The 22,894-nt window shown below is 47.8% G+C and overlaps 1 protein-coding gene across 1 annotated transcript in view; it reads right to left on the reverse strand.

The window, feature by feature from the left end:
- Positions 1-22,894, reverse strand: part of UCHL3 (ubiquitin C-terminal hydrolase L3) — a 408,547-nt gene that overhangs the window by 31,760 nt on the left and 353,893 nt on the right. The gene's annotated exons all lie outside the window — the stretch shown is intronic.

The raw sequence follows: 22,894 nt of genomic DNA on the forward strand, positions 1-22,894 counted from the left end.
CTTCTTGGGCTTGCTCAAGGAAGGCGAGTGGCTTCCACTGGAACGACTCCGTGATCAGCCCCGAACAGGAGCTCCAGCCCAAGATAGGGATTGACGGCACTTGGATTCCGAATGGGATATCCGGGCAGACAACTATTTCATCCGTCGTTCCCTCAAGGATTTCAGCTTCAGCTTCCTACAGGCGTCACACTCCTCGGAGTTGTGCTACTCGCCCAAGCACTACATGCAAATCATGTGCAGAACCGTCGCCGACATCTGCCTCAAACAGGTCTTGCATGCCCTAAAGCCCAAAGGCATCGGCACACTGTTTCAGACGTGAAAAGGCGTCAATAAGGCCAAAGCCAAAAGAGGGCAGAGGAACCGCTTCTCCTGGACCTGCGTAGCTGCGCGGAAAAGAAGAAAACTGACGTCGGCTCGCCGGGAATACGTCAGGGCGGAGCCATGCGACTCCATCCCCCATCGCACAGAGGTACTGCTGAAAAATCTCCGGATCCAGACTGGCACCTGGGGGAAATTCTGAGTTAAGGAATCTGCAGCTAGATGTCTCTATCAGATATTTAGTTATTAAGAAAACAAAAAAAAACAAGTTTTTTAATTTTTCTTTTTTTTTATAAATAGTTTTATTAAAGAAAATATTTGCATATTCGACAATAATCACATTGACAAATGAATTTGAACATCATAGTGCAAATGCTACTTACCAGTATGCATCTGTTCTTGGCATGTAGGGCTGCTGACATTCATATGTGTGCATAGATCGCCGCCTAGTGTTGGGTCCGGATGATTGCACATTGTTGTCCTGGAAGAGTCTTCGAAGTATCACAAGACAGGTGGCTCCTCCCCTGGACTACAGTGCGCATGGGCATCGCCTCTATCCCCAGATTGTTTTTAGCCATTGGCCGAGATGGAGTGAACTATGTGAGTGATGACCATGCTATGAGCATATATATATATGAATACTGCAGCTGCTACAGGCGCCGGGGAGGAGGGCGGGCGATATGAATGTCAGCAGCCCTACATGCCAAGAACAGATGCATACTGGTAAGTAGCATTTGCAGTTCGAGGCATGTGGGCTGCTGAATTCATATCTGTGCATAGAATACATAGCAGTCCTCCTATTATTGGCGGCCGCCCGTGCCAGCTGCAGCAGTTTGAAAAAGTGTTTTGAGAACAGCCTGACCAACAGCTGCCTGCTGTTTAGAGTGCACGTCTACACAGTAATGTTTAGTAAAAGTATGTGTGGTAGACCATGTGGCTGCTCTACAAATATCCTCTAAGGGAATGTTCCCAAGGAAAGCCATAGAGGCCCCCAACTTTCTGGTGGAGTGGGCTCTTGGTGGAATTGTGAGAGTGCGTTTAGCCTTAGCGTAACAGATCTGAATACATTTCACGATCCACCTAGCGATACCAGCTTTGGAAATAGCGTTACACTTGTGGTGTGAGGCAAATGCAACGAAAAGTTGCTTGGTCTTTCGAAAATCCTTTGTCCTGTCAATGTAGTACATTAAGGCTCTTTTAACGTCAAGGGTGTGGAGCATCCGCTCCGCCAGCGACTCAGGGTTTTGAAAAAACACTGGCAACTCAATTGTCTGGTTTATGTGGAATTGAGATACAACCTTGGGTAGAAATTTAGGGTTAGTGCGGAGCACCACCCTGTTAGCATGTACTTGGAAAAATGGTTCTTGGATGGTGAGTGCCTGTAACTCACTAACCCTCCGTAGCGATGTCATTGCTACTAAGAAAGCCACCTTCCAAGTCAGAAACTGAAGCTCACAAGAGTGGAGTGGCTCAAAAGGAGGACCCATCAGCCTTGTGAGAACCACATTGAGGTTCCATTCTGGGGCTGGTGGTGTCCGTGGTGGAATGACCCTTTTGAGTCCTTCCAGAAATGCCTTGATAGCAGGAACCTTGAAAAGTGATAGGTGTTGCCTATTCTGGAGGTATGCGGCCATAGCAGACAGGTGAATGCGGATGGAAGAATACGCCAAATTGCATTGGTACAGATGGAACAGGTAACAAATGATGTTCTGAATGGAAGCATCCAGCGGGTCAATGTCGTGGTTTACACAGTAAACGACAAACCGCTTCCATTTAGCCGCATAACATGCTCTAGTAGTGGGCTTCCTTGCCTCCCGAATGATGTCCATGCAATCGGGGGGAAGATTGAGGTAGCCAAACTCTAGGACTTCAGGAGCCAGATCGCCAGGTTGAGCTGTTGCGGATCTGGGTGCTGAATGTCGCCATGGCTCTGCGTCAGAAGGCTGGGTGTGAGATGAAGCCTTTGATGCGGTACCATGGAAAGTTCCAGAAACGGGGTGTACCATGGTTGGCGAGCCCACGTTGGAGCAACCAGAATGAGAGTCATCGAGTGCTGCCTGAGCTTGCGTGCCACCAGCGGTATCAGAGGTGCTGGGGGAAAAGCGTACGCACATCTGCCTGACCAGTTCATCCACATCGCATTGCCCTGCGATTGCGGGTGTGGGAACCTGGCGGCGAAGCTTTGGCATTTTGCGTTCTCCCTTGTGGCGAACAGGTCTATCTCTGGATGACCCCACCTTCGGAAGTACGGTTGGAGTACTGATGGATGTATCTCCCACTCGTGCATTTGGTGGCTGTGCCTGCTGAGCAGGTCCGCCATCTGATTGTCCTTGCCTGGGAGATGCTCCGCCATGAGGAATATGTTCCTCTGAATGGCCCACTTCCACATGCTCTGAGCCAGATGAGACAGCTGCGGAGAGTGTGTGCCTCCCTGCTTCTGAATGTAGTACATGGCCGTCATGTTGTCCGTCCGGATCAACACGACCTTGTTGCACAGATGTACTTTGAATGCCTTCAAGGCCATGAAGATCGCCATCAGTTCCAATACATTGATGTGCATCTTCCTTTGCTGTAGTGTCCATAGTCCCTGCACTGTGTAGTGGAGTACATGCGCTCCCCATCCCTGGAGAGAAGCGTCCGTTGTCAGGATAATCTGTGGCACTGGCTCCTGAAACGGTCGGCCCTTGCAAAGGTTTTGTGGATTCCACCAATGCAGAGAGTTGTACGCCCGACCGCTCACCAACACTAGGTCTGTTAGTTGCCCATGAGCCTGAGTCCACTGACGTGCTAGGCACTCCTGGAGCGGACGCATATGTAACTTTGCGTGCGGGACGATGGAGATGCAGGAGGCCATCATGCCTATCAACTGCATGAACACCTTCGCTGGAAGCGAGTGCTGAGGTCTGAATCGTTGGATCAGCGTCTGGATACTTGCGATTCTCACTGAATTTGGCTGCGCAGTGGCTGCCAGAGTGTCTATTTTCGCGCCCAGATACTGCCGTATATGGGCGGGTTGGAGATGGGATTTTGGGTAATTCAGTGAGAATCCCAGATCGTGCAGGAGATGAATGGTGCGGGACACGTGGTCGGCGCACTGCTGTTCTGACTTTGCCTGAATGAGCCAGTCGTCCAGATAAGGATAGACGTGGATGTTCTGGCGTCTTAGATGCGCCGCCACAGTCGCCAGGCACTTTGTAAAAACTCTTGGCGCTGTGGTGACCCCGAAAGGCAGAACCCTGAACTGGTAGTGCTGGTCTTGAATTGTGAATCTGAGGTACTTCCTGTGTGAAGGATGCAGGGGAATGTGAAAGTATGCATCCTCACCAGGACTTGGAATTGGTGTACCGCTGCTCTACTCTGCTGTGCGAGGGATCTCCCCCCGCTGACTGTATCCAGTGCTGCCTGCTCAGGGTGTGTAACAACAGCGCGCCCAGCCCGGGGGACTGCGAGGACCAGAAATCCCAGCTTGGATCAGCCGGTTCCTCTTCCCCCAGGCGACACGCCCACGGACACGCCCACTGACGAAACGTATAAATAACATATCGCTCCCCGCGACGCGGGACGCGCGCGGGACCAAGCGCGGAGCTAAGCCCGGGCAAAGGGCGGGCCGTCTGAGGCCGTCCGAGGACGACCTAGGACGGGACGGGCCACCCCGCTAAACAACTGCTCCTGGTAAGCAAAGTCTCCATTAGATTAGTTCCCTCAACTAGTGCCAAATTCTGCTCTCTAACCACGAGGAAATAGAAGCTAGCAAGTAGCAAAAGACATCGTGGAAAAAAGAAATGGGGCTAATAAAATTACGATCTAGGACTATCTTTATGAAACGTATGGGTACAGAGGACGCTGTTCGGAAAACTTCAGATAAATCAATAAAACAAGGTCGAATTACACGGACCCCGGCTATCACTGAATATTTCTCTGCCCTAACAGCTAAAGATGAAATTGACAAAACAAATTTGGAGACAGAAATGATAGCCAATCCAATATTGCATACAGGGTTAGAAGAATGTATTCTCATTAAATCTGGATCAAATCTAAATTCAAATCTGAGCGATATGGTTCTTGACAACAAACAAAAATCTTTTAACATCTCTAAAAATCTCCAAACCCAGGGTTATGAAGAAAATCATTTAACATCTTCAACACCTAAAAAAAGCCCTGGAAATACCTGCCAACTGGAAGAACTCTGTGCAAATAATTCCAAGATATCACAAAACCAACCTGAGCCTAAAATAACAAATAGTCCCCTTCTACAAAAAAACCAAGCACAACCTCACACACTTGAATCATCTGTAGATCCTTTTAATATAAAAACCAACTATTCAGCTAACATAGCTACACCTATGTCAAAAGCCCTATTCTCCTTACATGAAATACTTGAGTCTGTCCTTTCCTTTCTGGGAAACATATTAGAAAATTCGGACCAAACCTTGGATGTTCAAATCGGAATTCTTAAGCATCTAGTGGAGGAAAAGAAAAAAAGGAAAGAATCTCCGGAAATGGAAAAAAACCAATTGAAGCTCAATAATAATGAACAAAGGAATAACACAAGCTATCAAAATAGAGAAAAGGAGATAGAAAAAAACGATTGTGGTACACAGACATCAGATGTTCCAAAACAAAAAACGGGAAAGTTACTAAGACAACATGAAACACCAATATTCTCCCTGAAAAAACTTTTTACAGAAAAATCCGTCAAAGATAAGCAATACCCAATTTTCACAAAGGCAAAGAATTTAAATACTCCAAAAAATGAAGATACGGATGAAAATACCCAAAAAGTCAACTTTTTGGGTAATACATCAGAAAGCGAAAAAGGAGAAAAAATGGATAAAACGATAAATACTGAGCAAGTAGAAGGAAAAAGAAAGAGGAAAAAACCACTAAGACGTATCCATAAAAAGAAAAACCGCAAGTTGAAATTTCAAAAGTTTACAATTGTTAATAATACACAAGAATTACAAGAAGCTGAATCTACAAAGTCCGGGACCATTGTAAATACGGAAACTAGCTCTAAAAAAAGAGAAGAGAAATTAAAACCATTAGATCCGGCTGCAAAAGAATTTCTTCCGTATAATGTCCTTGAAGAATCACATTATCAAAATACGACTGAAAGAAATAACAAAGGAAAAAACCATCATGGAGTAGGAACACCATACTCCAGAACATTACAACTTGAAGAACTTTTCCCAATGGATACGATACCACTTAACAGAAGAAGGGTCATCAATCTCCTTCACTATATAAAACCTTTCGAATCCTTGAACAGTAATGAGATAGATCTAGTAATTTTCCCGCAACAGGATAACAATAAAATAGTTACAGTAACTTTCTGGTCATACGTTATTCCTGGGATCATAATTAGTGAAAAGGAAGTACTACACAAACATGGATACGATGTCTATTTAAGAAGGGATCCTAACGAAAACAGAATTCCCCCAGGGTATGATGAACAAATTCGAACAATCTCAAACTCTCAATATAAAAATCCTCCGAGAGAATCTGATGTGTCCAGAGTAACGTACTCAGGAATTAAACAATCAGGGAAAGACACTCTAAAGGTAAAAGTGGAAAATGGAGAAAGGTTAGTATGGCAACAAGATTCAAAGGAAAAGGAACACAGAGAAAGCATCAGATCTTGGTCATGGGTATCCGAGAACTTGAATAGCAATAAATCCTCCTCATGTCCAGGACAATCTGTTTAGCAATGGTCTAAAAATAATATCGTGGAACATGGCGGGAAAAACTAAGACCAAATTGACGAAACCCATAAGTAACCATCCAGATATATTAATGCTACAAGAAACCTGGGCAACTGAAACATTTTCACAAAAAAACTACTTTGTTTACGACATCCCAGCCAAAGCATCCAATCGGGGCCACGCAAAAGGTGGTTTGGCCATTTTATTGAAGGAGGATTATATGTGGGCCCAGGAAATTATTCAGACTAAATCATACTATCTGCAATGTTTAAAGGTCCTTCTAAAAACCCATAACGCAGCACCTAAAAAATCAATCTTGTTGTTTAATGTATACGCCCCCCCTGGCAAGAATTATGATACCACTTTCTTAGAAATCATGGAACCCGTCACACAGATCGTAGAAGAACAATCATATATTCCATACATAATAACAGGCGATCTAAACGGCAAAATTTCCAATTTGGAAATTGGTAAATGGATACAACTTTATGATGAGGAACCTGTCGAACTATCAGCCCCGCAATTCCCCAAAGGTGCAAAATGTGATAAAAGAGGGAAATTACTACTATCGACACTACCTACCCTAAGAGGGGTAATTCTGAATGGAAACATAGAAGGAGACATTCCGGCATCATACACCAGACGGGGCAACGGAAGCTTATCCATCATCGATTATATCATTTGCAATATGAATCTATTAGAGACTGTCACTCACCTACAAGTACAGCCAAGCCAAGAGAGCGACCATGCACTGTTGATCCTAAATTCTGAATGGAGGCCTCAAACAGCAACTGACAGACAATTAATATTCCGCATAAGTTCTGTTGTGATAAATAGTGAGCAAAGAAGAATTTTCTGGAGCTCCAAAGCACTAGACAGAATATCGTCATTGATTGAACATAACGATATCCTAGTAAAAACAATCTCGGATGACCCAATAGAAAATTTTGAACACATTACTAATGAGCTAAAAAATCTTCTACTGGATAAATTGCATCATGCTTCCCCAGGTGCTAACAATGGGAATAATAATAACCGTAATAAAAATAACACACAAAATACCCAAAATTCTATTACGAAGAAAACATTGAATAGACTGGTACGTGCACAATACCTGAATCATTCTATGTCAAATAAGAAAGAAATCAATAAATTAAAAAACAAACTCAGGAGAGAAAAGCAAAGAATTAAAAAAGAAATCCAAGATCGCAATTGGGTGGACATTCAAGAAGCCGCAAAGGACATAAATTCCCGTAAATACTGGTCCCTCGTAGCTAAACTAACTGGGACGAAAAAGAAGCTCCAAGCAATACCCGTTCCACCAAAGGATTGGGAAACTTATCTTACAGATCTATACCAAGCAAACCCGATATACTTTGAGGGGAAAAGCACTGAACAAGTCAAAGGAGACGTTGACTTAGAAATGTACAGAGTAACAGCTATCTCAGTGGAATGGAACATTAGAAAAGCGAGAAAAACAGGAGCTTCTGGCCCAGATCAGATACCTATAAAGATTTATCAGGCAAACCCAAGGGAATGGAGTAAGTTGTTATCACATCTATTTACCTATATTCTTAAAACTGGACTAATACCTAAATCCTGGCAGGGGAGTACCATCATCCCAATACATAAAAAGGGAAGTAAGACAATAGCAGGAAATTATCGGCAAATTGCATTAATGGATGCTGCAGGAAAAATCTTTGCAGCAGAGGTTCTACAAAGATTAAAGGACTGGGCTTTTTCACTGGACAAAATCCCAATGTTTCAAGCTGGTTTTAGGCCAAAACATTCAGTTACGGATAATATTGCTATCATCCAAACAATATTAGACAAATACGTAACAGGAAAATCTCAGGCGGTATACGCAGTGTTCATAGATTACTCGACTGCGTTCGATCGTGTCGACCGACCTACTCTATGGCACAAACTCAGGGAACTTGGAATCCCAGAACTACTGCTTCAAACTATAGTGAACCTTCACACCAACACTTGGTGCCAGGTACAAATGGGAGGTGAAAAGGGCTTAACAAAAAGGATAAAAACAGCTAACGGCCTAAAGCAAGGGTGTCTCTTGGCCCCACTACTATTCTCCCTATACCTCAGCGATTTACCCAAGCAATTACAACAGGGTTCAAATCTATCCCCAAAAATTGCTAAACAAAGCATTCAAGTACTACTCTATGCTGATGATATAGTGATGCTTGACCTCACTCCCTTCGGTCTGCAAAAATCCTTGGACATTCTCCATAATTATTCAAAAACAAACTTTCTAATTCCGAATTTAAAAAAAACAAAAATTGTGGTTTTCTCAAGAAAGAAATCTAGTGACAAATATAGATGGAGTCTAGGCGGAGAGAAAATAGAAACAGTAAGCGAATACTCATATTTAGGCAGGATACTTACAAAGAATAATACAAATGTAAAACAGTTAGAAAACTTAATGAGGAAGTCAGAAGTACATACTGAGGCCCTCTTAAGACTTTATCGGTCAACTGGGAATCGGCATTTCTCTTCTCTAATAAAAATATATAAGGCAAAAATTCCTCCTGTATTGTCATACGCAACAGAATACATTCCAATGAAACAATGGACCTATATGGACCGCAAAGAGGGAAAAATTTTAAAAAAGATAATGAAAGTTTCCGACTCCACACCAGTTCAAGCATTACGTTTGGAATTCTCGATCACAAGTTCCTACGCCACGGCGGTAGCCAACGTAATCAGGTGGAGCTACAATCTTCTCCATGCAAAGGAGGGCACATTAAGACATTTGTTGAAACAAGAAATCTTCGAGGGTGTATTTAAAAATCAGACGTTTTTAAAAAATATGACAAATATTTTTCAAATGCCAGAAATTAGCCCAGAAATGTTAAAAGGCTGGACAGCAGCCCAAATGAAACTCTTTTTAAAATGCTTCACCCCGAAGTTAAGTTATGAACTGGATTACCAACACTGTAAAAAACTGTCAACATACAATTCCTTTGTAGATTCTTTGGAATATAAGCAGAATCAACCATATATCGGGTTTTCCTTGACTCATGGTGCAAGGAGGTCAATTACCATGTTAAGATTGGGCACCTTACCCATATTAACTTATACAGTAAGATGGTTGCCAGGAGGATCTTTGTTATGCCCCCTGTAGGAGAGTAGGGTCTGCAATCCTATGATCACCCAGATTTTTTGCTTTTGTTTCACTGGTTTACGACTTTCTCTGGCTGTGGGCCTGCCAATCAGACCCACAGCCTGGCTGTTCTCTCTCTAAATTACGACATGTACCCTAGGTGCATTTACCAATTGGTACTGGGCCACCTTATCAGACCCTGTAACTCAGGGCATGGGCGTACCCAGGGCTGCCAGGGGCTGCAGCATGTATTATGCCACCCCTGGCTGGCCTCCTAAATTTGACACAAATGGCTGCATGGCAGCTGGGGCAAAGTCGTGTAATCACCCTTTGCTGTAGGTGTAGTATACCTATACCTAACCATAAAATGGACACACAGATTCCTATCAGTCATTCCTATGGCAGGCCTTGACAATCCTGAAGGCAGAGTGCTTGGAATCGTGTGAGATGGTGCTCTGGCATGAGCTGAGCCTGTCTGCAGCTTGCGGAACCAAGTCCCAATAGCTGTTCCATGATATCGCATACCATATACTCTTAAGTGCATTATAATCCTCGCGGTTAAATGCTAACTTTGGTATTGCTTTATCAAAACATGTCGAGTAAGGTGTCATACGAATTGGAATACTAACCCCTCGCCAATTCTGGCGACGGGGTTAGCATTCCACCCTTCTAGAGGGACACGACATGTATGTAACTGTGAACCCCGGTTAAAGTTAACTGAAGCCTCAGCTCCACAAAATGGATGCTGCCACCACAGACACGAGTCTGACCCCCTGCAGCTGGGAGTCCTTCCAGCGAGGGGAGCCTGGACAAAGGGTTTCCTGTCAGGGGCGGTGCTAGCACCGTCCCAGACATGGTTTTGTGTATCCTGGGTAGGCAGGGCTTTACAGGAAGGTGACTGCTGAGTGGCACCCCGGTGCTCACTACGCATAGGCCAGTCAGAACCAGTTCCAGGGGCACACCAGCCCCTGGCCTGGGGAATGTCCGGCAGGGGAGAGGGGTGTAACCACCCCCCTCCTAGTCCCACCCATAGGCAGGACCTAGTCACCGGGTCAGCCCCCTTTTTTAGTATAAAGATGGGAGCGGGCCCCCTGTTAAAATTAGATCATCTTTGGAATCAAGACACGACTTTCTGCGAAAGGACTTCAAGATTTCCTTCTTCAAGATTCTCCCTTGTGGCTAATGAGTAGTCACCCTGCATCCGCAGGCACCATCCTAAGAACACTGCGGTCTGCTGCAAGTCCTTCATCACGAATCCGACGACCCAGCTCGACGAGACCCGGCTTCCCTGGCACCTCTGACCTCTACTCACCTCTACAGCAAAGCTGAGAACCGTGAGTGCGACGAGACCTCGAGGGACCGACGATCGCCAAGACTGCACGACTTCTTTGTAACAAGCCCACCGAGTCTTCCACTGGTGAGTGCTTTGGGGTCCGAGAAGCCCCAACCCTGAGCAGCTCCAGCACCGAAGATCAGCCCTCCAGCATCTCCACGATCTGCGTGGGGCCCTTCTGCTTTTGCGTGCTCACCGCGCTGTGTGGCTACTAGCCGGCTGGCTTGTGGCCTTCACGACGCCCGACGACATCACTGCTGCTGGTCTGGTTGCTCCAGACTGGCCCTTGCTTCCTTCTTCAAGAGAGGCACCCCGGACCCTCCTGGTCCACTCCAGACGCCATTTTGAGTCCACCGCGTGGGCTTGAATTTGCCAAGGCTTTGTTGCCCAATCCTGGGTCCAGCGACGCCGACAGCTTCAATCTTCGTGGGACAGCTCGCTCCTCCATCCTGGTCGCCGACAACGCCTCCTGGTCCGTGAGATCTCCGAGCACAGCGTCACCCACTCACCTAGTCGAGGTGACTACCATCCGGTGCCCTCCTGGTGCCCGCTGACTACTGGCTAGTAGTCTCGAACTTGGTCCCCTCTGCTTTCAGGTGTCATCTTCCATCGATCCAGGCTTGGATCCACCGAACTTTCTTCACTGGTCGCCTGCCAGCAACTTCTTTCTTCCAGGCTCCTGGTCCGTCAACGAGGATTCCCGACGTCTTTTGAGTCCTATGCAGCTGCAGCCCCTGGGCTAGGTAACTTCGGCATTTCGGTGCCCCAGCATAGCCTCAGTATCCAAGGGTCAGGATCCACTTTCGTTTTCTCCCTACCAGGTCGGGTTCGCCCGAGAACACTAACTTTGCAATTTCTAGCTACCATAGACTTTGTCCCGCATCTCGCGTGAGAGTGCACACACTGCACCCGAGTCACCTGGGTCTCCTAGAAGTAATCTAACGATTCTATAGTCAAGTCCTAGCGATTCCAAAGGCTATTAGTACTGTACTTACCTGCTAGTAATTTCGCATTCCACTTTCAGAGTATATGGTTTTCCGTGCCCCTCGGGCATTTGTATATACTGTGCTAACTTAAGTATTTTCGTAAGAGTTTTGGTTTGTGCTTAGTACCCTGTCCTCATAAAGAGTACAGGGCTGTTGTGATTCTTAATAAATATCTGTTTATTTTCATAACACTTGTGTGGTGTTTTTTCACTTGGTATTCAAGGGGTATATGTGTGGTATAACAGCTGGCTTAACACGCCCTCTCGAGTCTTTAGCCTTAGACTGCTCGTATCCACGCTACTAGGATAGCTGGTCTATAAGGTTGACTTACAACCAATCATCAATAAGGGTTGCTGGACTGATACATAGTGTTCACTAGAATAGTGAGCACTACATATCAGGCCACCTTCTCACACCCCCTGTGCGAAGGGGGAGACCAAAATTTAGAGCACTTGTTCGTGTGTCCTAATTTAAAAGTATCTACCGCACGGACAAGATTCCTTGCTCCTATCTATCGAACTTGCAGAATCTCCTGAGTGAGCGAATTAATAGAATTATGTAAACAGCCACCAAACGAATTTGTCTGTTATAATTTTTATAAATTTCTTACATCTTTTTTAATACTGTATTGATTAAAATGTGTAATTATCTTTTTATTTTTCTGCAAAATGTAAATTTGTGGTCCTCTGTTGAGTACCTTTACAAATAAAAAACTTTGACTTTGACTTGTATGCATCCTTGAGATCTAGCGTAGCCAGGAAGTCCCCCTGCCGAAGCAGAGGGAGAACCTGCTGCAACGTGAGCATATGGAAGTGTTCTGACAGAATGTACCAGTTGAGGGGCCTGAGGTCCAGGATGGGCCTGAGGGATCCGTCCTTTTTGGGGATTAGAAAGTACAGAGAGTAAACTCCTGTTCCCCTTTCTTGCAGTGGCACGAGCTCTATTGCCCCTTTTTGCAGCATGACTTTGACCTCCTGCTGCAACAAGTGCAAGTGCTCGCCGGACATAGGACGGTTTCTTGGAGGTATGTTTGGTGGAGTGGAAGTAAGTTCCAGACAGTAACCTTATTGGATAAGAGATTTGACCCACCTGTCCGTGGTGATGGATTTCCACGCGGGCAGGAACTGCTGGAGTCTCCCCCCGACCGGTGTTGTGTGGTCGGGGGGCAGTGACAAGGCGTTACTGTTTGTTGGTGGTGGAGGACCTGGAGCTGTTGTTTCCACGTCCTCTGCCTTTGACGTTGTTGCCCCTGTAACCACCTCTACCCTTGTTGGTGTATGAGGTCTGGGTGTTGCTTTTATAGTACTGCGTGGATTGTGATGCCTGACCCCTTGAGGTGCCTCTGTTATTGGAGCGGCGAAAGGAACCACCCCGAAACTGCTGGGACTGGAGGGCCCCCATAGACTTAGCAGTGTCCGTGTCTTTCTTCATTTTTTCAAGGGTTGCATCCACTTCAGGGCCAAACAGGTGGTCTGGATTAACTGTTTGATTTAAGATGGTTGTCTGTATGTCTGGTTTAAAGCCTGATATTCTAAGCCATGCATGTCTACGCAGTAACACGCTAGTGTTTATAGCCCTGGAGGCGGTATCAGCCACGTCCAGTGCACACTTAATGGAAGCATTGGTGATTAGCTTCCCCTCCTGAATTAACATTTCAGCTCCCTCTTTGTACTGATCAGGTAAGTGCTGCAGAAGTGTTTCTAGGGTGTCATAGTGCGCCCTATCGTAGCGTGCAAGTAGGGCCTGCGTGTTTGAAATGCGCCAAATATTAGCTGCCTGTGCAGCAATACGTTTTCCTGAGGCTTCAAAGATTTTCGATTCTTTGTCTGGGGGAGGAGCATCACCCGTTGTTTGCGAGTTTGCCCGCTTGCGTGCGTTGGATACAACCAAAGAGTCCAGTGGCAAGTGTCCCTTGATGTACGTTGGATCAGTGGGCGCTGCCTTGTATTTTTTGTCAATACGAGGATTGATGACTCGCGCCCGAGTGGGCTCCCTGAAAACCTCAGGCGCGTGCTTCAGCACTCCCTTGAGCATAGGCAATGTCTTGACAGTCTTTTCAGCCACCGAGAAAGTGTCAAACAGAAAATCGACATCCACTGGGTCCGCATGGAGGTCGACATCATGATTAGCCGCAGCTCTCTCAATTAGAGCGTTGAAGGCTGCTGAGTCCTCTGTTGGAGAAGTTTTTGCTGCAAAAAGCTGCGGTTCGTGACCTGACTGAGGGTCCTCAGGGTCGCCTCCAGCAGACCAAGGTTCATTGACCTCCTCTGGATCCGAGTACGCTGGATAATTGTACTCGTCCTCCTAATCTCCGTCACCTCCCCCAGCGTTAGAGTGAGTTGGTGAGAGTTCTAGATTGTGTGGAGATGCAGGCTCCACAGGGGCAGAAGTACCCGCAGAGTCCAACTTCTTTTTGAGTGGAATACGAAAATGTTCTAACACTGGCTCCGGGGTGATCTTCCTTTTAAGGAGAGAGAGTTTGCCTGTGTTGGCGTCGATGACAACCTCTCGACGCTCCTCGTCCGCGAGTGGCTGGAGCTGAGGCTTCGGCACCACCAATGACACTTTAGGCGTCGACACCAGCTTCAAGGGTACCCCGGCCCCATGTCTTGGAGCGAAAGCCTTCGGCGTCGTCTTTGGCGGCAGCGTGAAGTGGATCGGCGTCTGCGCCTTTGCCGGTTTTTGTGGAGGCTTCGGCACCACATCCTTCGGTGCGGGAGCCAATGCGTCCTTCCGAATACATTGAAGGGACTCCGTGACCTTCTTGGTCAAGGACGGTGAGGGCTGGACCGGCTCGAGCGATTCCCCCGAGTCCGGAGTCGGGTCGGCGATCAAAGGCACGGTCTTCGGAGCCGACACATCACCACCCTTGGCCTTGTCGACCGGAATCGGCGCAGCCAGAGCTTTGGGGTCATCTTGACGCTTCTTCGAGGCTTTTTTCGGGTCGTCGACCTTCTTAGCGTCGACGCGGCTCTTTAGAGCGTCGACCATCTTCGGCGCCGACGCGGCCGCGTCGGTCGTCTTCGCCTTCGACACCGGGGTATTCGGGTCGGCCATCTTGGCGTGGCTCTTGATGTCGGCGGCCATTTTGGACTTTTTAGGCGCTGAGGCCTCTGGAGCCTTCTGTCCCACCAGTGCGACTTTTACTTTCGGTTTCGATACCGTTGGTGTGGACCCTGATGGCTTCACTTTCGGTTTCTGTACCGGGAGTGGCGCATCACCAATGTCCATGGCCGGGCCCGGAGGCGGGGCCGTGGGACGAGTATTAAGGTCTTGGGTAAGGCCCGAAGGCGATCCCTCGACCTGGGCCGTATAATGGGGATTGACCCCTGAGTCAGTTTGAGGATGCTCCTCCTCTGAGCTATCCTCCACGGTGGCAATGGCCCCGTCGTCGTCCCCTACCTCTCCGACGACTTCCTCAAACTCCTCGTCCCCCGCGTCGTAGTTTTCATCCTCTGACGCCGGGCTGGAGTCTGAAACTTGTAGGACGGTGTCGTCATCAACCTCTTCCTCAAAGATGTTGTCCGGCGGGGGCGCTGATAACTGGGCCTGGAGTCTAGCGGCCCGACGAAGCATGAGAGTCTTCTTGCACCGGAACTTGGAGCAGGCCATACACCTGGCCTCATCGTGGTCCGGCGACAAACATTTGTTGCACACTGGGTGCACGTCGAGGTGTGAATACTTTGAGGTGCACACCGGGCACCTCTTAAACGGAGTTCGTTCCATGTTGAGTAGTCTGGAGCGTCGTGTAGGCCCGTCCGCGCCGACAGCACGCGGAAGGGCAGCAAGTGTTCGGAGCCGATGAATAAACAAACCCGAACGATGGACAATACCGACGCCAATCGTAAAGACCTTTTGGTCTCAAGTTAGGAAAGCTAAACAACTATTGATTCCGACAGAGGGAACCGAAACACATCCGAACCCAATGGCGGAAAAAAACAATCTGGGGATGGAGGCGATGCCCATGCGCACTGTAGTCCAGGGGAGGAGCCACCTATCTTGTGATACTTCGAAGACTCTTCCAGGACAACAATGTGCAATCATCCGGACCCAACACTAGGCGGCGATCTATGCACAGATATGAATTCAGCAGCCCACATGCCTCGAACCTTAGGCAATCAAATGATGCGCTTGACAGTAGGCTCTTTGATCATTCAGGCTTAGGCAATTTGACAATTCTCAAGACAGGCTGCACATCATACATTTCGCAGTGAAATAAACAATCTTTTCAACGCGCGCACCATTACGCCCCCAAATCTTCCTCATCTGAACTATCCACTTTTCTTCTGGCAGTAAGTCGCATATGTCCCCCCGTATGCTTTCCAAGATGGCCAGATTTTGTTCCATTTGCGTGGGCTTCCCCTGGTTTTATAGACTGTGCGCTCCGTTACCATGATTACATCCATATTTCTACACCACAATGCCAGCGTGGGGGGGGGGACCGCCACTCCCCATTTCTGCGCTATATCTCTCTTAGCCACTATGAGACCGAGTGTAGCCCAGGTCTGTCCCTGTCGAGTGAGGTCCGTGGGGTCCCATATATTCAGGATACATTTTCGAGGTTCAGGCGGGAGGGAGACACCCAAAGTTTGCGACATAGTGCGCAAAACCTGGCGCCAGTAGTCGACTATGACTGGAATATCCCACAGGGTGTGAAAGAGTGTGCCCTCCTCCCCGCACCATCGGAGGCAGAAGGGATGTGTCGCCCGATGTATCTTGTGTAGGGTGGTTTTAGTGTAGTATACTCTGTGTACTATTTTGAGTTGCACCAGTCGAAACTTAGCCGATATGCCCACCTCCCTGGGGGACGCCAGAGCCATCAGCCAGTCTGTATCGTCCATATCTCCCACTTCTTCCACCCATTTTTCCCGGAGTTTAAGTGTGGGGTCGGGCATATTATTAAGTAACTTCTTGTATGTGAGGGATGTTGCTCGTTGTTACATGAAATCTGTGAGTGGGCGATCCTCCAGTGGCGAGGCTTCTGGAACGTCTGTGTCAGCTGGGAGTACATTCAACAACGCATGCCGAATCTGTACGTATCGATACATCTCATTCTGACCCAGGTCATATTGTTGCTGAAGTTGTGTAAAGGGGATCACTGTCCCTTTATCCCACATGTCACCCACCGTGGAGATCCCAATGTTGTCCCATTGCGTAAAAACCTTGCTGTTCCTGAATTGTCCCAGTGCCTTGGTGTCCCACAGCGGGGCGAGTTTGGTGATAGTGTTTTTCCAACCCAATTTTGCCTGCGCCGTATACCATAAGGTAACTGTCTGTTCTGTGGGCCCTATTAATTTTGTGGCCAGACTTTTATTATATAGCACCGCCAGCATGTTGTTCCTACCCAATTGCCACCTATCTGTTCTATATGCTGGGTCGTCTTGGGGAGCGTGGATCCAACCGTTGATGGTTTTGAGTTGTGCCGCCCAGTAGTACAATTGTAGGTTTGGCAATGCAATACCACCATCATACCAGCTCTTATTTAGCTTAATTTGGGCTATGCGCGCCGGTAGATTGCCCCACATAAGGGTCGAAACATGAGCTGCGACCTGTTTAAAGTATCGTGGCGATATCGGGTATGGCGTGTTGTCAAGAGCGTAAAGGAACCGTGGTACGGCCATCATTTTGTAGAGTGCTGCCCTTCCCTGCAGAGTTAAGGGCAGGGACGCCCAGTGCTTGACATCGCGCTTCAGTCACACCGGGGGGGGGGGGGGGCTCGTCAGGTTCTTTTCAAAGAAATCTGTAGCATTTCTAGTAATGTGTATACCTAAATATTTGAAGGAATCTCTGGCAATTACGATCGGGCAATTGGCAGGGAGCGATGGATCTGGACCTTTCAGAATGTATAGCACTGATTCGGACCAGTTTATCATGTATCCTGATGTTGCCCCGTGCGTATTGCAAATTTCAAGGAGTTCAGGAATGCTACGTTCAGGGTCTTGAAGGTATAGCAGCATATCATCAGCGTAGAGGGAGACTCGGTCTTCCCAACCCATTGCACAGCTAATGCCTTTTAGCAATGGCGTCTTCCTAATTAAGGTTGCCAATGGCTCCAGCGCCAACGCGAATAACAACGGTGACAGCGGACAGCCTTGGCGTGTCCCCCTTGCCAGTTGTATAGTGTGGGATATGTGGCCGTTGGTTGTTATCTGAGCCACTGGTTCAGTATATAAGAGCCGTATCCAGGCCTGGAATCTGGGGCCAAAGCCCATTTGGGTCATGATTGCGAAAAAGGTATTGCCATTCCACCAAGTGGAAGGCCATTTTAGAGTCTAGAGACATGATTACTGTTGGATCAGAAAGCAGCGAGGCCCCCGCCAGCACTCCATGGACCCTCCTGAGGTTAAGAGCAGTGTTCCGGTGTGGCATAAAGCCTGACTGATCTGGGTGGATCAGCTGCGGGAGGTGGGGCATAAGCCTATTTGCTAAAACTTTTGCCAAGATTTATGCTTCCGCATTTAGAAGCGATATTGGGCGGTAGGCCGCGCAATCCGTGGAGGGTTTACCCAGTTTGGGAATTGCCACAATCATTGCCGTACGCTGGTCTAGCGTGAGTATAGCTGACTGGAGGCTATCATTATACATTGCTAGCAGCGGCGCACTTAGTGTCTCAGACATGAGCATGTACCACTCTATAGGGATCCCGTTGGGGCCCAGTGCCTTTCCAGATTGTATTGCTCCTATGGCTGACTGTAGCTCGTCGGTCGTGAGGTCTGCTTCTAGTTCTGTGACTGCCTCGGGAGGGAGGGTTTTGGTTTCTATGTGACTAATGGAGCCGAGTGCCTCCGACTCCAGGACTTCCCGGGCTGGAGTGTAGACTTCCTCAAAGTGTTCAGCCAGTGTAGCTACTATCTTCTCAGGGTGGGTCTGTAGTATGCCTGTCTTTGAGTATAGATGTTGTATACCCCTGGGTCCTTCCCCCTTTTTACCTTTTTATCCAACCACGCCAACATCTTTCCCGCTTTATCCCCCACGTCGTATATTCTGTGTGTCGTTGCAGTGATGTGGCCTATGGTTTGGTGCTGCAAGTGGTCCTTGTTACGCTGCTGCTGCAGCTGTAAAGCGTGCGCAGTGTCCAAGGAGGGATCCGCCATGTGCGCTATGTTTGCCGCTTGGGCGGCGAGCTCCAAGTCCGCCAGTTCTCTTTGCTGTGCTCGTTTATGCCCCGTAATGGACGTTATGGCCTGTCCCCGGAGGACCGTCTTGTAAGTTTCCCAGAGGATGGATGGGGATTCTACAGAGGTAGTATTTTCTGCAAAATAATGTTTGGTCGCGGTTTTGAGGTCTTTTTTTAATATTGGGGATTTTCAGATAGTTAGGGTAGATTGGGTATATCCTCCTGCGTGATTTCTCTCTGCAAGAGAGAGTTAACAACATCGGAGAGTGGTCCGAGATGCCCCTAGATTTGAATTCAACCTCCTCAACATTCTGTACCCTCGATCCCACCATTAGGAAGTAGTCTATTCTTGAAAGGCTATTGTGCACTGAGGAGTGGTATGTATATTGGTGTGTCGCTGGGTGTGTCTGTCACCAGACGTTGATGAGCCCCATCGCCTCTATAAAGCCCTGAAATCGGGACGGTCCCGATGTTTGCGGCTGTGCCGAAAATCTGTCTATTTCTGAGTTTATAGTTGCGTTAAAGTCACCACCAATAATAAAGTCACCCTCTGTAGTGTTAATATAAACGCCCCCAGCACCGGCATCGCCACCGACTGCAGCGCTGGAGGTACGCAAACTGAAACTATGTTTAGAAGTCTGCCCTTCCACTGTCCTTGTATTGCAGTGAAGCGACCCTGGTCATCAGTCTTAGTCTGCAGCAGTAGGAACGACGAGGTTTTCTTGATCAGAATACCCGTTCCCCTCGACCCCGAAGTAAACTCAGCGTGTGCCGCCATCTTGTACCCACGTCTATCCTGCGCCTGGCACGCCGTCTCCGTGAGATGAGTTTCTTGCAGAAGGACTACCGTTGGGCTATTTCTTTTCAAGGCCTGCAGTACCAGGCCCCTTTTTATTTTATCACCCAGTTCTCGCACATTCCATGTTAGGATCTTCAGTGGGGGCATAGGGGTCATTCGCGTCATGTCGCCGTGGACGTCCCTTTGTGAACTGCGCGCCAGCATAGGTCTATCTAGCTCAGCGACGTTGTTGTTGTGCATTGACATCACTGCCTGCATGGTGTAATCGTGGACCTAATATGTGTGTCTCACCTGTCACGATCACAATGTAACGGTCATCTCTGCGCGCATGCAGTGTGTGCCGGTTGTCTAGTCTAGTCATAAGAAATAAACATTGTTTAACTAAAACGTTCCCTACCCCCCCGCACCCCACCCCAACCCACCTCCATGCCTCCCTGTTTAACGGACATAGAACCGCCCGCCTCCCCAACTTAGCAGAGTGCTTTTCCCCAAACCCAACCATAGTACTTGCTTGTCGGGGTATAAGGTCCGTAGAGGCTGCAGCCCTTCCTGCCCCCCGGGCTCGCTTTAGTCCAGAAATCAGGGCTAGTCCAATATCCAGTATTTAGTACGTTATGACGCCGGTGGGAATCGGGAGGCCCTCATTCCTGGCTCAGTTCAAGATCTTCAGTTCCCGCCTGTGGCAAGCGGCTCGGCGCTTCCCGTCGTTGTTCTTGAGATCCCACAAGGTCTGCTTCCTGCTGCTGCTGGTGATTCCAGTTGGTGCGTCGCTGTGAACCCACTGGTCGCCAACCATCCAACCAGTCGTATGCCGATTCTGGAGTGTCAAAGAGCCATGTCTTATTGTCGGCTACTACTCGGAGCCGGGCCAGGTATAACATGGAGTAGGGTAGTTCACGCTCCCTCAATGCCTTCTTTACCTCCCAAAAACTTTTCCTGCGGCGGGCCACCTCTGCTGTGTAGTCCAGGAAGAAGGCAAGCGTTGAGTTGTGTATACGGATCGGCTGGGATGTTCTCGCCATTTGTAGGATTGCGTCCCTATCTCTAAAGTTAAACAATCTGGCCAGTACCGGTTTTGGGGGCGCTCCAGGCTTAGGTTTGCCGCCTGGGACTCTATGGGCCCTTTCAACTGAGAAAAAATGGGATAGACCCTTGGGTTGCATCTTAGTTTTGATCAGGTCTTCTACGTACAAGTCCATAGCCCGGGTCCCCTCAGTTTCAGGAAGGCCAAGAATTCGCACATTGTTCCTTCTTGATCGCCCTTCTTGATCGTCCAGCTTTTCCCTCAGGTGTTTATTTTCCATCTCGATCCGTTCCACCGCTTTCTGTAATTCTGATGTGTCCTCTACCAGCGACTTTGTGACTATTTCCACTTCTTTTTTTCGTTCAGTCATTTTGTGGAAGTCCGCCCGCAGCAGAGAAACATCTGTAGATATTGCACCCACCGTCACTTGAACTGTTGAAAGGGATTTTATTATATCCTCCAACGTGACTTTTTTGGCCCCTTCGCCTTCCGATGTCCGTCCCCCCCACCCCCCAAGGATGGACGTCCCTCCGTCCCCTGCGAACTATTCTTTTCATATGCGTATTTGTCCAACTTAGACTGTGCTCATTGGTTCCTCGGGCCTCTGCCCGCCATGGTGACCCTTTCAAATGTTCGCCGTGGAGCAGGGGGGGAAAGAGTGAGCAAAGCTGATTTCGCAGGCAAAGTAGTGTGGGGCAGTTATAGTTGTGTTGACATAGCTGTTGCAATAGGTGCTCTTGTACAGGCAAGGGCGCGCAGTGTCTCAATTACCTGTTCCCAGCGGTAGTCGGTGCATATGAGGCAGCCGTGACTGGAGTTTCGTGGCCAACAACAAAGATCAGTCAGCTTGGGAAGCGGTTGTAGCTGGGACACTGTGCCTGGTAATGCACACAAGGCTACAGGCAGGAGGGGGGAGGTTCCAGATCACTCCACTACGGTGCTCACAGCCCGCCTGCTCGCCCGTTCTAATAATGGCTACTGTCTCTTCTTTTAGGCACCCACTGCTGGCCACACGTGATCTTTCTGATCATGCAAGCAGTTAACAGTTAACCATCTCCAATGCCTGAGCAGACTAAATTACCTTAAAGATAGACGATGATGGTCATTGCTTCAAGTCATGAGACGTTTCAGTTCCTTCAACACTGTATTCTCCAGACCCCTTCTTTTCTCTACACACGTTGCCAAGGGTTATCTCGGTTTCGATTCTTTCTGAGGGTAGCTGGAAGCAAAATATCAGGATTTCCCTTTGGTTATGATTCTCAAGCTCACAAGGAATCATATCATGTACTTTTAAGTCTCTTTCCCTGAGGACTCTTCAGAGGGCATCAAAGCTACATTTTTGGCCCCTATAAGGTCAAAGTGACTTCCCGTAACATCAGGACTGTGGAGTTGTCATACTAGGTCAGGTCTGTCCTTGAACCCTGGAGTATTGAAAGATCTCTGTAGCTGAAAGGTCTGGAAAGGGCATCCCACAGTGGTGCCGGCTCAGTGTTCTCAACTAGGAGTGGAGGTTGATGCCCTGCATGTCCATTCCACCTAAAAGAAACAGTGCAAGTCTTCCGGCTTGAGGACCTTAAGTATATAGTTAACTACAAACAGGCCAACACAAGGGCCTTCTTTCTATTCTGGGATCCCCACCAGTATAATATTACTTGTGAGAGGCTGGCTTGGTATATGATGCACACTTATGTAAGTGGGCACCCTGCACCAATCCAGACAACCCTTATGGCGATTTTAGTGGTCTTAGACAACCTTAGAAAGCTCTGTAACTGGTAGCTGTGGAAAACAGCCTGCAGGCTTAGTCCAGAAGGAGTGTAAAGCAACTTATTTTACCAGAACATAATCTTATAGGTATAGATTAAGAGAAAAAGAACCACACAGTGTATTTATAAAAATATGTATTTATTATAAGACACTCACTAACACATACAGATCTCTCTTAGTAGGAGATATACACAATGCACACAATACCTTTCAATAGAAATAGGTAAGTAGCACAGAATACACAAGTCACTGGGGGGACCAAACCATATACTAAAATAGTGGTATGCAAACCACAACTCGAGTCACGACTATACCCAGAGGTCATAGAAGAGCAGGGGACCCAAAGAACCACCCAAGGTGAGTATCAAGGAGCCCCACGTAGGTCATGTGCAGTGTGGGAACACGGCTGTGGGCTCAATGTTAGCCAATGGATAAGTTGTGGTTGCAATTTTAAATAAGCAGGACCCTTCCCAGTGGACCCTTAAGAAAGAAACCCTGTGAAAGAAAAGAGGTTGGAGGGCCAACCCACCAGTGGATACCCTAGGAACAAGGATACCTACTCCAGGGAAGCCGGGTGCATAGGTGTTAAGTGGCGTCGTAAATCATAGTCAAACTCAATCGGAGACTTCAGTAAGACACAGCTCCTAGAGAAGGTGAAAGTGTATTCTGGAACCTAAAGGTAGATTCGAGGTGAAGAGTACATGAAAGCAGAGGGGACAGAGTCTAGGCC

This window comes from Lissotriton vulgaris, chromosome 8 (genome assembly GCF_964263255.1).
Source record: "Lissotriton vulgaris chromosome 8, aLisVul1.2, whole genome shotgun sequence".
Lineage (NCBI taxonomy): Eukaryota > Metazoa > Chordata > Amphibia > Caudata > Salamandridae > Lissotriton > Lissotriton vulgaris.